Source organism: Eulemur rufifrons, chromosome 29 (genome assembly GCF_041146395.1).
Source record: "Eulemur rufifrons isolate Redbay chromosome 29, OSU_ERuf_1, whole genome shotgun sequence".
Taxonomy (NCBI): Eukaryota; Metazoa; Chordata; class Mammalia; order Primates; family Lemuridae; genus Eulemur; species Eulemur rufifrons.
The window spans coordinates 80,026,476-80,043,089 of record NC_091011.1 but is presented as its reverse complement, the minus strand read 5'-3'; the positions used below and the strand labels follow the sequence as shown (position 1 = coordinate 80,043,089).

The following is a 16,614-nucleotide window of genomic DNA, read 5'->3' as shown; positions in this document are numbered from 1 at the left end:
TAGGTAATTTACCCAACTGATATGAACATATAAGTCCACACAAAAACCTGCATGCAATTGTTTATAGCCAATTTATTCATAATCCCCCAAAGTGGAAACAACCAAGATGTCCTTCAAAAGGTGAATGGATAAACAAACTGTGATCCATGCATGCAATGAAATGTTATTCAGTGACAAAAATAAATGAGCTATTACTAAAAGAGTGGAACTGGATTGTTCCTAACACAAAGAAATGATAAATGCTTGAGGTGATGGGTACCCCAATTACACTGATTTGATTAACTAACATTATATGCCTGTATCAAAAATCACATGTACCCTAAAAAGCTATACAACTGTTATATACCCATAATAACTAAAAATAAATAAGCTATTAAGTCACAAAAAGGCATGGATGACTCTTAAATGCATATTGCTAAGTGAAAGAAGCCAGTATGAAAAGGCTATCTAGGGTATAATTTCAATTACATAACATTCTGGAAAAAGCAAAACTATAGCAACAATAAAAAGATCAGTAGTTCAGGGGGAGGGGTAAAGAACAGGGTATTTTAGGGCAGTGAAATTGTTCTGTATGAGACTGTAATGGTGGATGCCTGGCACTATGCATTTATCAAAACCCACAGAAGTTTACAGCACAAAGGGTGGACCTTAATGTATGCGGATTTTAAAAAAAAAACATCTCTAGGTCTCTTTAAAGAAATGGCTAGTTCTAGGACTGGGAAGAAAATACAGCAGATGGGCCTAGAACATCTTTTTTTTTTTAATTGACTTATGTACATACATAATTGTATATATTTATGGGGTACATAGTGATCTTCCAATACATGTAATGTATAGTGATCAGATCAGGGTAACTAGCATATACATTATCTCAAACATTTATCATTTCTTTGTGTTGGGAACATTCAATATCTTCCTTCTAGCTATTTGGTACTATATATTATTGTTAACTATAGTCATCCCACAGTGCTATAGAACACTAGAATTTATTCCTCTTATCTAGCTGTAATTTTGTACCTTGAACCTTGAATCTTTTATAGTGCCAGAAATAAGAACGTGCTCAAGAAAACACACACACACACATACACACACACACAATGGTGTGACTATGACAAAGGAACACAGGAGCCAACTGAAAGAGTTCCCAGTGGCCAAAGTGGGAACAACTTGGGCAACAAAATAGATGAAGTGGTATTAGATTATAATCCAAAGCGTAAAATAAATATCCATGAGTTCATAGTGATAGAAATAAATGAATGAATGAATAAACGGGGAAGAAGAGACAAAGCTCCTATGCAGAATTCCAAATAATTTATGTACATACTCTACCCTCCAGGAGGTGGGGCATAACTCCCCACTCTTTGAGTGTGGGCTGAGCATAGTGATTCCTTCCAAAGAGTACAATTTGGAAAGGGAGCGGGGGGAAAGGTGATTTTACAGACTACCTCAGCCAGGTGACTGAGGTCAACATTGACAGTGATAATTCACGTTGATAGTATGTACTTTGATGCGATGTGATGTGAATGGTACTTCTGTGATCTTCCTCTCAAAAACCCATAAGCTGGCTGGGCACCATGGCTCACACCTGTAATCCTAGTACTTTGGGAGGCTGAGGAGGGAGGATCACTTGAAGTCAGGAGTTTAAGACCAGCCTGGGCAACACAGTGAGACCCTGTCTCTACAAAAAATTAAAAAATTAGCCACACATAGTGGCACACAACTGCAGTCCCAGCTACTCAGGAGGCGGGAGGATCACTCAAGCCCAGGAGTTTGAGGTTGCAGTGAGCTATGATGGCTCTGCCACACTCTACCCAGGGTAACAGAGTGAGATTCTGTCTCAAAAAAAGAAATAAATAAATAACAAAACCCATAAACCTAGTATGATCATAATTTCCTCCTGAGACAAATTCCAATTGAGGAATATTCTACAGAATACCTTAGCCATACCCCTTAAAACTGTTAAGGTCATCAAATACAAGGAAAATCGGAGAAACTGTCACTGCCTAGCGAACCTAACGAGACATGATGGCTAAATGTAATATGGTACCCTGGTTGGGATCTTGGAACAGAAGAAGGACATTAGGTAAAAACTAAGGAATTATGCTTACAGTGTGGACTTTTGTTGATAATAATCTATCAAGACATCTGGTTTTCACTCTGGCATGCGGGGACCTTAGGAGTCATCTCTTCCATTCATACAAGAAAAAAGCTGAACAAACTGAAAATGAGCAACCCTTTTCAGATGGATGAGAGAACTGAGGTCACAGGGCAAATCGCTGCCCCCAAAATTAGAGAGGCAGATTGGAAGATACAGAGAATCAGAGCTTATTGGAGCAGAAAGCTGCCAGCAGAAACCTCTGCAGGAACCAGTCTTGGGTGGGAGAAGCTAAACCATAATTGACAAATTGCTGGAGGCTCCGTGTGAGCGAGTTTGAGAATTAACCACCATAGGGCCCAGTGTTGGGGCAGCGGGGCTCCACACTTGTGTGAGCTTTACCTCCACTAGCTTTTCACAGTGAAAATATGAGAAAAATCTTCTCTTGCTTCTGGCAGAGGGAGGGGGAAAGTAGCCACTTTGAAATGCGCCCAGAGCAGTCTGTTCTTTCTAAGGAGGCCGCCCTCAAGAGATACTGTTTCACTGTGGCCTAATCAGGTGGCGTCTTACCACAGTCTAACTGACCTGAAGGACAAAAAATACGCATTCCCAACCCCCTCTAGTCTTCCTGTCTCACCTAAAGGGAGCAGTGGAGACTGAAAAGCACTCATGAAGGTCACAGCTCTGGGGCACAGGCTCACCAAAAGACCGAGACCTAGTCACAGGACTTCAGAAAGTTTCCCCTCTCCTACAACCTGAGCAGGGATGCTGGAGGTATCAGACCAGGAATTTTAAATAACCAGGATTAATATGTTAAGGGATCCAATGGAAAAAGTAGGCAACATGCAAGAACAGATGAGTAATGTAAACAGAGATGGAAATTCCAAGAATGAATCAAAAAGAAATGCTAGAAATCAAAAACACTGTGACAAAAATGAAGAATGCCTTTGATGGGCTTATTAGTAGAGTGGACACACTTACTAGCCAAGGAAAGAATCAGTGAGCTTGAAGATATGTCAATAGTCAATAGAAACTTCCAAAACTGAAATGCAAAGAGAAAAGTGACCAAAAAGAAGGTAACAGAATATCCAAGAACTGTGGGACAATTACAAAAGGTGTAAATACGTATAATGGAAATACCAGGAGAAGAAAGAGAGAAAGGAACAGAAGAAATATTTGAAGCAATAATGACTGAGAATTTCCCAAGATAAATAATAATGTGTCAGTATTGCCTTTCTCTTAGCCTTGCTCCAGCTAAGGATAGGCCAGAAGTTCTGGGGAGTTAGACCCCCAGGAATAGCCCTCAGTCAACTGACAGGTGGGAGTTGAAGGAGCACTACCCCAGCTTCCCTGCTGCTTGGTTGGGACCATGTGAGGTGTGTTCTGCATCATCTCCCAGAGTTCTTCAGTGGGATACAGCCTAAACGCAGATGGCTGCGTCTCACACCCTTCGTTGGCTTCCTTCGTTTCCCTGTCTGACCCCTCTTCGCAACAGGGCTTCCCAGGAGCACTTCCCAAGTAAAATATTGCACTAGTACTTTTACTCACAGGATTGCTTCTAGGATAATCCAAGCCAGTCTAACAAGGTATATTCATTATGGTTTATTACTTCTATAATAGAGGAAAATAGGGGGAAAAATCACGACATCTATAAGGTGTTTTCAAAATTTTCTTTTTCTTTTTTTATTTTTTCAAAAGCCTACCTACAGCACTGGTATTTCCAGGTATTCTCCCATTCAAGTACCATCCAGGCCCAACCCTGCTTAGCTTCTGAGATTAGATGGGATTGGGTATGTTCAGGGTGGTATGGCCATAGGCCATAAGGTATTTTCAAGCATGAACCTAAAGACAACATTTTCACCAGACTATCTGAGTATCACTGATGAATTTGGAGAGCAGAGAATGGAGGAGAAGCATTATTAAATATTTCTTAGTTAAAGAAGACAGAGTACATTAAGTTGGGTATTTGATATTTTGGTGGCCAAGCCCACTGTGGTGCAGAAGCTGCATAAGGAAACCTGCAATCTAGTTGTAACCTCGTTACCGATCAGCTGAGCACCATGTTTTTCTTACCTAAAGAGTAGAGAAGATAAAAGTGTCCCTTTTGTGTAAATAAGACTATCAAGCGTATAAACTGCTTGGAGGTACTTCAAATTCAAGATATATTATTATGCTATTTTTTTAATAGCTAAGTGAAGTTTACTTTGTATTTTTATTTGACATATATTCACAGTGGCTAAGTATTTTAGAGATGACCTTAAGTGCTGGGTAAATATTAAATTTAAATGTACTTTCAAATTATAGAGATGGTGACTAAAACTCTGAATGAGAAAAAAATGTTTTACTAAATGTAAGACCATCTAAATGTGACGAAAGGAAACAAAAAAGAAAAGAAATAAATGTGAAGCAAGATTAGGAGAAAATGTATCAAAATCATAAAGCAATTTATGTTTAAATGAATGGGAGAGATTAGGGGTTTTGTTTGTTTCTGATTTCTGAAATTTTGTTTGTATGATTATAGTATTTTCATAGGAAATACAATATTTTAAAATAATGATTTGTGGAAACAAATGATAGCAGATTTAATTAAAGGAAAGCTACTCTCATATTGTGCTGTCCTCTTGTTTACATTCGAAATTTTCACAGTAGGAAAAGAAGACTCGAGAAACTATTGTGCATAATTTTGTCAGCCACTGGGTTATTAAATAAGGTCTCCTCACTGATTTTTAAATATATTATTAATATATATTTTTAATACATTTCTTAAGTGACATTTAATATATAAAGAAAAGTGCACAAATCAGAAGTGTACAGCTCTGCGAAATTTTAATCAACTCCCATGTGTAACCACTACCCAGGAGAACTATTAATAGAATGTCACCAACACCCCAGAATCCCCACTCAGGCCCCCTCCCAGTCATTACTACCCAATCTTCCCCAAAGATAACTGTCAGCCTGACTTCTAACACCGTATATGCTTGTTTTTGAAGTTTATATAAACGGAAATTTACAGTATGCATTCTTGTGTGTCCTCCTTTTGTTCACCATAGTTTGTGAGAGTAACCATATCCTATGTAGCTGTTAGTCATTCCTACATTGTACCACCATTTATCTATTCTTCTGTTCTGGACATTGAATGTTTTTCCAGTTTGGTATTATTGTGAAGGATGCTTGTATTTTCTTGTGTCTATCTCTGGATGCACACAAACATATGCAATTCTATTAGGTAAATATCCAGCAGTGGAAGTGCTTCTTCATCAGGTATGTGTCTGTTCAGTTTAGTAAATATTTCCGGTTTTCTAAGGAGGTTGTACCAATTTCCACTCCCACCAGTACTGTGTGTATGTTGTAGTGGGTCCACATTTGTTGCCACCACTTGTTATTGTCAGTCCCTCCAATCGTAGCCATGCTGGTGGGTGGGTGTGTTATTTCAGGTAGTTTCAATTTGCATGTCCTGTGTTTACTAAAGAGGTTAAGCACCTTTTCACATCCTCACTGACCATTTGCATAATTTCTTTATGAAATGTCTGTTTAAGCCTTTGCCCAATTTTCTATTGTTTGTTTCTTTTTCTTACTGATTTGCAGTTCTTTATATACTCTAGGTGTGAGTCCTTTGTGGGTTACATGCACTGCAAGTATCTTCTTTTCTCAGTCTGTGGTTTGTCATTTCACTCTCTTCATGGTGAATTTTGATGAACAATAATCAGTCTTTTTCTTAATGGCTAGTGCATTGTGTCTACTGTTTGAGATCTTTGCCTACCCCAGGAAGATGGTTTCCTATATTATCTTCTTGAAACTATATTATTTTAATTTTCACTTTAGATCTACCACCCTCATGGAATTTATGTTCATGTTATGCTGTAAAGTACAGGGCAAGCTGCTATTTTTTTTCTAAACATAAGGATATTCACTGGATCCAGCATTATTTATTAACCACTGTCCTTTCCCCAGTGGTCTGTGTTGCCACCACACAAATCAAGTGACTCACACGTGAGTCTGTTTCTGGGTTTGGGTTCTCTGTTCCTGTGCCAATAGACTTCAGAGATTTCTTTTTTTTTTTTTCTTATGCTCTGAGGCATGAATAGAGATTTTTAATTCATAAAAAAAAAAAAAACTCTCAGAAGGAGAAAGGGAAAGGTTAGAGGCATTCATTATAAACATATATAAATAGCAAAATTTATTGTTATTGTTTTTTATTTGCTTTGATTTCAACATGTTATCTAGTTTTCTTTTTAAAAGCAAACATTTAAAACTGCAACATAAACTTTCAGTCACTTAATTTTTTAAAATTCTTTAAGTTTTTGAATATGTAATACATGTGGTCCAAAACATTAAAATGTGTGTAAAGGTACACAATGAAAAGTCTCTTTCCACCTGTATTTGTCCCATCTAACTAGCTTCCACCCATCCAAGAAGTAACTACTGCTATTAGTTTCTCTTCCAGATATTTTTTAAATCCATATATAAGCTAGTATGAAAATATATTTTTTGCAATAGTAGTATGCTGTATACCTCCTTCTTCATCTTACTTTTTAAAACATATCTTGGAAATTTTTCCGTAATTATACAAAAAGGTTTTTCATTCTTCTATACAGCTGCATAGTATTCTATTATAAAAATGTACCATAATTTAATTACCCTAGTGATGGACATTTAGTTTGTTTTTAATCACTTGCTATTATAAATAATGCTACAAAGAATATTCTTGTGTGGGTAGCATTTTACATATAAGGGAGTATAATTGTAGGATAAGTTTCTAGAAGTGGAGTTTCTGAGTCAAAAGATTTCCTTGAATGGATACTGACAAATCCCCTTGGGGGTTCTTCCAATGTACAAAAACTATTTTATCTATTTTTTTTTTTTTTTTTTTTAGAAACAGGGTCTCATTCTGTCACCCAGACTGAAGTGCTATGTGTGCTCATGCGAAAACTCCTGGGCTCCAGTGATTTTCCCACCTTGGCCTCCCAAGTAGCTAGGACAACAGGTGTGCACCACCATGCCTGGCTAATTTTTCTTATTTTTTGTAGAGATGGGGTCTTGCTATGTTGCTCAGGCTGGTCTCAAATTCCAGGCCTTAGTCGATCCTCCTGCCTCAGCCTTCCAAAGTACTGGGATTACAGGCATGAGCCACTGTGCCCAGACTATTTTATTTTTTTAATTAATTAATTTTTGAGACAAAGTCTTCCTCTATTCCCCTAGCTAGAGTGCAGTGGAGTCATCATAGCTTATTGCAACCTCAAACTCATGGGCTCAAGCCATCCTCCTGCCTCAGCCCCCGGAGTAGCTGGGACTACAGGCACACCACCACACATGACTACTTTTTTCTATTTTTAATAGAGACGGGTTCTCGCTTTTGCTCAGGCTGTTCTCAAACTCCTGACCCCAAGTGATCCTCCTGCCTCGGCCTCCTGGAGTGGTAGGATTACAGTCGTGAGCCACCGAGCCTGGCCCCAGCCTGTACAGCTTTACAACAAACCTTTTTATTATAGAATAGTTTATACAAAGTAGAAGAACAGCATAAGAATCCTCCGTGTTCCTATCACTCAGCTTCATCAGCTCTTAACGGCCACCTACTCAGGAATATTTCAAAGCAAATCCCAGACATCACAGCATCTCTCTATAAATGTTTCCTGACATATGTATAAAATATAGTAACACAACCACAATAACCCTATCATATCTTTAAAAAGTAACAATTTCTTAATATCATCAAATATCCCATCAGTGTTCATTTTTTCCTGATTGTCTCTTTAGAAGTTTTTTTCCTCATTGTTTGTTTAAACCCTGATTTAAACAAGGTCCATGTATTATGATGGGTTAAATATCTTTTTGAGTGTTTAATTTCTTTTAATCTACAGGTTCCCTTATTTTTCCTTACAATTTTTTGTTGAAGAAACTGGGTAAATAAATGGACTTGTAGAGTTTCCCACAATCTAGATTTTGCTGATTTCCTGTAAATCGATAATTAGATTCACAGGCTTGATTAGATTTTAGTTCAAAAACATTTTGGGGGGCAAGATTACTTCCTAGGTGGTGACATGTGCTTCTATCAGTAGGAACATAGTATCTACTTGTCTCTCTTTTTTGATGTTGTATGAATTGATACTTAGATCCATGAAAGCTTTATAGAGCTTTAATTCTCAGTGGTGTGTATATTTATATTCAACAAATATTTCTTAAATTATGTCACTTTTAATTCCCATATGGAAGTATGCTTTTTTTTGGTCTGACCTGTATACCTTTTTTTGAAGGTATCCCCCAATCTTGGTCTTTTGGTTCAGGTGGGGCAGGCCCCACCCCTAACCTCATAGTTCCAGAACAGGGGCCAGTGAGTGACCCAAGTCCTTGCCAATCAGAGGTCCCCATCCCCTCACCACACTGATCAACTTGAGGAAGCGCTCACAAGCTGCATCAGTGGAAAGCATTCTCCAGGTTTTTGCTAAAGAGAAAGAACTGTCTTTTCTCTGGGATGGCAAGGTGTAAGAATAAAATAAGGCTAGAGCTGCCAGAGTAGCTTTCTCTGCTACCGAGGGAAAGAGCTGCCTGGGCACGAGCCAGTGCAGGGGAAAGCAGAGGAGGGAGAGTGCTGCAAGGAGCCCCTGGATCTGACCTTGCCTAAATGCAAGAACAACTTCATAGTTTTCTCCTTCTCCTCTTCCTTTTTTTTCCTTCCCTCTCTCTCCCCTTCTCTCTTCTTCCCCCTCTTCCTTTGTTTTCTTCTGGTTCACTTATGCTAATTTTAGTTTGGTTTCTACAACTTGCTACCCAAAGAGATGCAACTAACACAACTTCCCACTTTCAAGTTCTTAAAATAATTTAACATTTTAGTTTACTGAATAAGACGCTCCACGTTCCTCCCTTACCCTGAACGTCATTCAACTCTCCTTCAATTCTGATTTTCTAGGATCTAATTCTTGCTTAATTAATGAGTCACCCAACATTGAACAGGAAACCTGCCAGGCCCAGTTGAAGATCCCGTGGGGGATACAGCCCCTTCCCTTAAGGCGCTCCTGGCCTGGGAAGGAAGCCAGACATTTACACGGGGAAAGGTGACCAGCAACACCAGCAGGACCTCTGAATGCCAAACATAGTGAACAGGATTCCGGAGGCAAGCAGGCCTCATTCTTCCCTGGAGTGGTCAGTAAAGAATTCACAGAGAAGACAAGACTGTTTTTTTAATGCTTTATTTTAGTAGATGGTACGTTGATAGGGTCCAACATTCAAAAGGTGCAAAAAGGCATACCGTGAAAAGTCTCCTTTCCAGCCTAGCCCCCTGAGCCTCTCAGTTCAAGACTGAACTTCAGTGGATCTGTAGTATCTTCGTAGGATAAAGGGAGGAACAAGGGTATATAAAAATGATCCCAGAGGCTGGGGTCTTGGGGTGGGGGGTGAGGGCCAGGCTCTGGCCAGCATGGTGCCAGGGGGGGCCCAGGCCAGGAGGATTCCTAGTGCAATTGGGGGAGCGGCCAGTTTCAGACGCTCCCAGTCTGGGTGGGCACAGGGTCAGTGAACACAGGGAGGGGACATCCTGTGTATGCACAGACCTCAGGGAAACAGCACCCTCTGGTCTAGTAAGAGGAGTATGGTTGGACAGAAAGCTTTGTTTTTAAATTATTTTGTTATTTAAATTTACTTATTTGTTGACTTATTTTTTTAAATAAGGAGCTGACCTCCAACACCTCTGGTTGCCAGAGGCCTCTTCTCTTGCTTAACTTGGTCTCTTGAAAGCAATGCTTGGCCCTTGAGGCTGTCAGTCCTGCTGGCAGGAAACGTCCTTCTGGAGCTAGACTGGCCCGTGTGCACCGGGAGCTGGTCAGCAGCCGGCTGAGAAGCTCTGCCAAAGTCCCTCTGGACAGTTTGTCTTTACATCCTCAGCAAGAAGCTTCCAGATGTGCTGCCTTTTTTCACCCTGCCTTCTCTTTGGGCTCCCGAGGCATAGCCTTCTCCGTGCCCATCCTTAGCGTCATCTTTTCAGACACTGTGCCTTCCGTGCACCTGGGGCCTTTGCTGAACCTTTCCCAGGGAGGGCTGGGGACCTTCAGCCTCCACGCTTTCTCTCTCCCTGTTGCTCTGTCGCTTTCTTGAAAAAACAAATAAACAATTGTACTGCAGGAGAGCACACTTACTAGGAAATATACACTGAATATTTAGGGGTAAAGGAGCACTATGTCTCAGTTCACAAAGTGTTCAGAAAAAGATGCATCTATATAAACATATACAGAGAGCGGATGATGAAGCAAATGGGGGAAAATGTAAACAACTAGTGAATCTGGGTAAAAGGTCTACAGGGGATCCTTTTATGATGGCAACTTTCCTGTGTTTGAAGTTATGTCAAAATTTAAAAATTACAAAAACAAACAACAAAGCTTCTGTTTTAGAAACCCCCCTACTCCCCAAGAATTAAAAACAAATCTTCTTTGTTTTATTTTCTTTTGTTTTGTTTTACATAATATCCCAAATTACAAAACAGGTATTTTCACATCTGTGCCCACCTTTGGTGTTCCAGTATTTGTTGAGTGAGTAAAAGACGGGTCCTGGCCTTTAAGGCCTTCACAATTGAGTGAAGAAAGCAGGAAATTAAACAGGCAATTAAAATACAGGTAAGTGTTGAGTGCCATCAGAGTACATGCCAGCGTGGGGGTGACAATGCAGTGGGAAGAGGTAGAGAGGGCTCAGAAAGTTCTCTTACTGGCAAGTCAAACCTCAAGTGGGTCTTGAAGAGTGAGAACACTAGCAAACATTAGGGAGGCCGAGGCAAGGAGGGAGAGATGTTGAGGTGTTGTCACACACCGACGAACGCTGTGCTAGCAGCTGTCCTCTGTGCTCTGACTTAGGTCTTGGAAGACAAATATGATGATCTCACTTTACCAGCAGGTCTGGGGTGGGGGGTGGGGGGAGCCAATGACTCTCCCATTTAGGATGTGACTACCTGAGTTCCCACCAGATGTGCTTGACTCCAAGCCATGCTCTGCTTTTACACATGGGAAATGGCCATTATTCTTTCTTTTTCTTTTTCTGTTTTTCTTTTTGAGGCAGAGACTCTCTCTGCCGAGGGGACTAGAGTGCCGTGGTGTCAGCCTAGCTCACAGCAACCTCAAACTCCTGGGCTCAAGTGATCCTCCTGCCTCCAAGTAGCTGGGACTGCAGGCGCACGCCACCACGCCCGATTAATTTTTTCTATTTTTAGTAGAGACGGGGGGTGGGGAGGGGGGGTCTCGCTCTTGCTCAGGCTGGTATGGAACTTCTGACCTCAAGCGATCCTCCCGCCTCGGCCTCCCAGAGTGGTAGGATTACAGGCATGAGCCACCGCGCCCAGCCAAATAGCCATTATTCTTTTTTCCGTTTTGCAATTTGTTGTTGAGCTTCTTCAGTTTCCAGAAGGATCGCTACTGCAGAGACCATGAACAAAAACAGGTATGAGAAAATGCAGTGAGCCCAGGGTGGACTGGCGCCCCCAGCGGAGTCAGTCTGCTGGGCCGGGAGAGGGGGCAGCCTAGAAGTCTTCTCTAGAACAAAATAGACACAGCCCCTGGCACATAACAAGTGCTATATTCATCGTTGCTCGAGTTACTGTTACGTGGGGAACAATAGCAACAGCCCCATGGACCCAGCAATTGTGAAACATTTCCTACATCAGAACCTGGCTCTCGTCCACAAATCTGGCCCTTAAGGTGCTCTGTACTCAGGGGTGGGTCCTGCCTGCTGAACCCCACCCAATGAAATGACAGGCCCAGTGAGGAGGCCACTACATCTTATCAAGCTACATTTGAGGGTAAACGTACAACTGGCCGCCTTCCAAACGTCTAACGCTGGAGAAAGGTAGGACTACGCATGCGTGAGGTCCATACCAGGTGCAGGAAGCCTTATCCGGGTAAAAGTAGGGGTAGTTGTTTAGGCAGAATAGATCAGACTGAGCAAGCCTAAATAACCTACTCAAGCTCACAGCGTGGTCCACCTGGATTCCAAAACCAATTATCCTTGATGGATGCTCATTCCACCAGATCACACTGCCGCCCTCCGCACCAACCACATCTTCATCCACTGCAGAAACATCACTCATGATAATGACGAGGACCCACACACACAGCCCAGCTAGGTCTCTGCAGCCACGTTCTCAGTCAAAAGATAAGATTTCTTAGAATTACTTTAGAAGGTTTTTGATGCTAATTTACAGCTATTCGCGCCAATCAAGTGCATTTTCTCCTTCTCTGAGCAAAATGGAGGATGATTAAACGCAATTTTCATTGCAGAGGCCAAGTAGGAGGCCAAGAGAATAGTATACCCACATCTCTCCTGAAAATTTCCCTCTAAGTACAGCTACCAGCGCCACCTGGGCTTTCCCAGGGCAATCTCATTTTCAAATTCTGTCTAGTTACATTACTTATCTTCCGTTTTAATTTTTGCTGTCATTATGAAGAAATGGAATTCAGGAAATATTTGTCTAGCACCTAGTAGGCACCAGGCATTTTTCTAACTGCCATGGATGCCAAGTTGAATAAGATTGACCAGTGGGGGAGATAAAAATAAAGTCACTGATTGTCAGCATCGAGTTCTGCTTGTCTCCTAATGTCCAGCATCTCTCCATCCCCAATCCCTGCCATTTTCTCTCACGTGGGTAACTATAACTTCTGTCTCCCTCTTGCCCTGCTCCAATCCACTTCCCAAACTCCAGCCACAGTAGCCCGCCTTTTAATACCTCCAAAGGCTCTCCTCTGCCCTGCAAGATCAAGTCGCAACTCCCTAGCACAACACTGTTTCCTCAGGCTCTGTCAACCTCTCCAGTTTCACAACTCACCCTTTTAAATTCCAGAGGGATTTTGAGGTCCCCCAAAACATCCTTCTTTCTCCAGTCTCAAAGTCTGCACAGATTGCTTCCTGGAATGCCATCTCCTATACTCCTTCCCATCCTCAGCCTTCCTGGCTTTGTAATGCACTAAATTATAACTGTTTCCTTCTCTAAACTGCAGTGTGATGGGGAAGACCAAGACCTTCATATCCCCGAGCCTGGTGTGATGCCTGGAGTACCACAATAAATACTTGCTGGCTGAACCTATTAATGGATGAAGGCAGTGATGCTCTGGGACTGTTAGGGAATACAGAAGAGCAACCCAGGTTGAAATCCAGGGAGGACAGAAAGTTTCTTGACATAGTTATTCCTTGAAGGGAGTCTTGAAAGACATCAGCTTTTAGCCAGGAGGAAGAATGGAGAGAACATTCCAATCAAAGGGAGTAGCATCTGCAAGGGAATGCTGGCTTTGCTCGGGGAGGAATTGAGAGTGACTGGTGCCAGGGGCTGAGTGGGAATAAGGTGGGGGACGGAGGCAGGGGAGGAAGGCAGAAGCTAGGTGTGCAGGGTGGGGAAGTGGTAGATGGTAAAAGGATGAGTTTGCAATGTCTGGTGGAACAACTACCTGAAGAAGTCCTGAAAGCAGATGATTAAATGGGCCCAGGGCTCAGTAAAGACGTCTGGACTGGAGATCCAGATTTGGCATAGGCCGAGATAGATTTCAAGGGAATGGATTGGATTAGTCAAAGAGAGTGTGCTCACTGAGAAGAGAAAGATCTAGGGCAGAATCCTGAAGAGGACTGATATACAAGAGACAAGAAGGAGTTGACTAAAGGCTGAGAAGTATCAAGAGAAAAGGAAAACAGGAATATAGGGGGCTGTGAAAGCAAACAAAAGAGACCATAAATGGTACCAGGTGCTACAGGTTGCAAAGTATCTATTGATAGTCAATGGCACATGTGCTAGATTCCTATTTCTGAGGTAACAAATTGTCACAAACCTAGTTGACCCTCTCGCCCCCAAAGATTCACATCTCTCCCATATGCAAAATATATTTACTCATTCCTAAGGTCCCCAAAAGTCTCACCCCTTTATAGCATCAACTCAAGTTCAAAATGTCATGTAAGTCTCATAAGCTCAAAAGTCCTAAATCTCATCATCTATATCATCTAAATCAAATATGGGTGAGGTTGTGAGTACAGTCCATCCTGGAGAAAAATTTCTCTCTACCTGTGGATGAGAAAACAAGTTATCTATTCCCAAGGTACAATGGTGGAACAGGCGTATGGCAACAGTTGTGGACATTCCCAATCAAAATGGGATTAAACACTGTAGAAGGGAAAAAGGAACCGTCAGTCCCTTACAATTTCAAAACCTACCCTGGCAAACAACATTAGGTTTCAAGACCTGGAAATAAGCTGTGGTTTAAGGCTCCACCCTCTGGGCTCAAACCTTGGCCCTCTGAGTCATCCTTCCTTTTTCATGAAATGTAGCTGGTGTTTGTAGCTGAGTAGTTTTATCAGCCTGTTTCTTGCCAGTAGAGTTTTGGGAAACCACTAGCCTTCTTATATTTCATCCTCCCTCTCCCTTTTAGTCCAAGCTGGCAATGTTTCAGCTGGAATAAATTTCTCAAGATCCTAGTGGGTCTCCTGTTTATGTCATGGGGATTCACTCCATTAGATAAGAGGCATGTCCACAGATCCTTCCCAGATAATCTTTTCTCTGTGTTTGGCTTTTGCTGAAATGGCAGGGGATTTATGAATCACATACTCTTTAAAGAGCATTCTGTGTGACTAAATCTGCAGACTTTTTAAAACTTATTGCTAAGATATTAGCAAAAGGTTGTCCAGCTACACCTTTGGACTTTCCTTTTGAGCACACTTTCTTGATAGTGAATCTCTTAATTGTAACATCTTTTGCAATCTGGATAGGCTGAGAAATTCCCAAATCATCCAAGTCCTCATTCCTGTTTGTTTAATACTTCTTCCCTCAATTTATTTCTTTTTTTTTTTTTTTTTTTTTTTTTTTTTTTAAGACAGAGTGTCGCTTTGTTGCTCAGGCTAGAGTGAGTGCCATGGCGTCAGCCTAGCTCACAGCAACCTCAAACGCCTGGGCTTAAGCAATCCTACTGCCTCAGCCTCCCGAGTAGCTGGGACTACAGGCATGCGCCACCATGCCCGGCTAATTTTTTTTTTTCTATATTTATTTTAGTTGGCCAGATAATTTCTTTCTATTTTTAGTAGAGACGAGGTCTCGCTCATTGCTCAGGCTGGTCTTGAACTCCTGACCTTGAGCGATCCACCCGCCTCGGCCTCCCAGAGTGCTAGGATTACAGGCGTGAGCCACCGCGCCCGGCCCCCCTCAATTTATTTCTTTCCTCTTGCATTTTACCATAAGCAGCAAGAAGAAAGAAGGCTGCATCTTCAATGCTTTGATTGGAATTCTCAGCTAAATGTCCAATCTCATAATTGACAAATTCTGCTCCCTATATGACTGTAGTACACAATTCTGCTCAGCTTTCTGCCACTACATAATAAAGATTCCTTTCTTTCCAGTTTCTAATAATATGTTCCTCATTTCCTTTTGAGCCCTGCTAGGGATTGAATATTCCTTCCAAAACCTGTGTTAAAATGTGTGCCATTGTGACAGTATTAAGAGGTGGGACCTTTACAGGGTGATTCAGTCATGAGGGCTCTGCCCTCATGAATGGATTAATGCTGTTATCTGGGAGTTGGTTAGTCAGAATAGGAGTGGGCTCCTGATAAAAGGATGGAGTTTGGCCTTCAACTGCTCTGTGTCTCACATGTTCAACTTGCCATGTGATGCCTTCTGCCATGGAATGACCCTCACCAGATGCCACTGCCATGTCTTGGACTTCCCAGCCTCCAGAACTATGAGCCAAATAAGTATCTATTCTTTATAAATCACGCAGTCTGTGGTATTCTGTTATAGCAGCAGAAATTGGACTAAGACAAGCCCTCATCAGCAATGTCTTTAACATCCATATTTTTGCCAACCATTTGTCATGATGATTTAGGTACACACGCAGAAAAGATTGCTCATGCCTCCTTTGGAGCCCCCCACCTCCTACTCCTACCACCAGACAATTGATTTGCTTTTCTTCATAACAGATTAGTTAAGTTTTATATAAATGAAATCATATGGTGTGTACTCTTTTTGGTTTCTTCCCTTTTTTGAATTATTTGAATATTTTTATAGTCCCATTTACTGTATATACTGGCTTTTTAGTGATACCTCTTTGCCTTATATTTTCAGTGGCCAGTCTAGGGATTAAACCATATATCCTTAACATTTCTCAGTCTACTTAAGTAATATTGTAGAACTTAACAACAACAACAACAACAACAACAAAAGTAGAAACCTTGTAACCATATAGGTCCATTCACCACCTGAATTTATGTTATGTACATTTGTCCTTTGGTATCCACAGGGGATTGGTTCCAGGACCTCCTGTGGATACTAAAATCCAAGGATGCTTAAGTTCCTTACATACTCAAGCATAGTATTTACATGCACATCCCCCCATATATTTTAAATCAGGGGTTCCAACCTATGGTGAGTTATATAATTATTTCGTTATATATTACAATACAATAATAATAGAAATAATGTGCACAATAAATGTAATGTGCTTGAATCATCCCTAAACCATCCCCCCTGCCCTGGTCCATGGAAAAATTGTCTTCCATGAAAACGTTTTCTGGTGCTGAAA

At 41.3% G+C, this 16,614-nt stretch overlaps 1 pseudogene; it reads right to left on the bottom strand.

The window, feature by feature from the left end:
* Positions 1–3,795: 3,795 nt before the first annotated feature.
* On the bottom strand, positions 3,796–3,913 carry LOC138377761 (5S ribosomal RNA; annotated as a pseudogene).
* Positions 3,914–16,614: the final 12,701 nt, after the last annotated feature.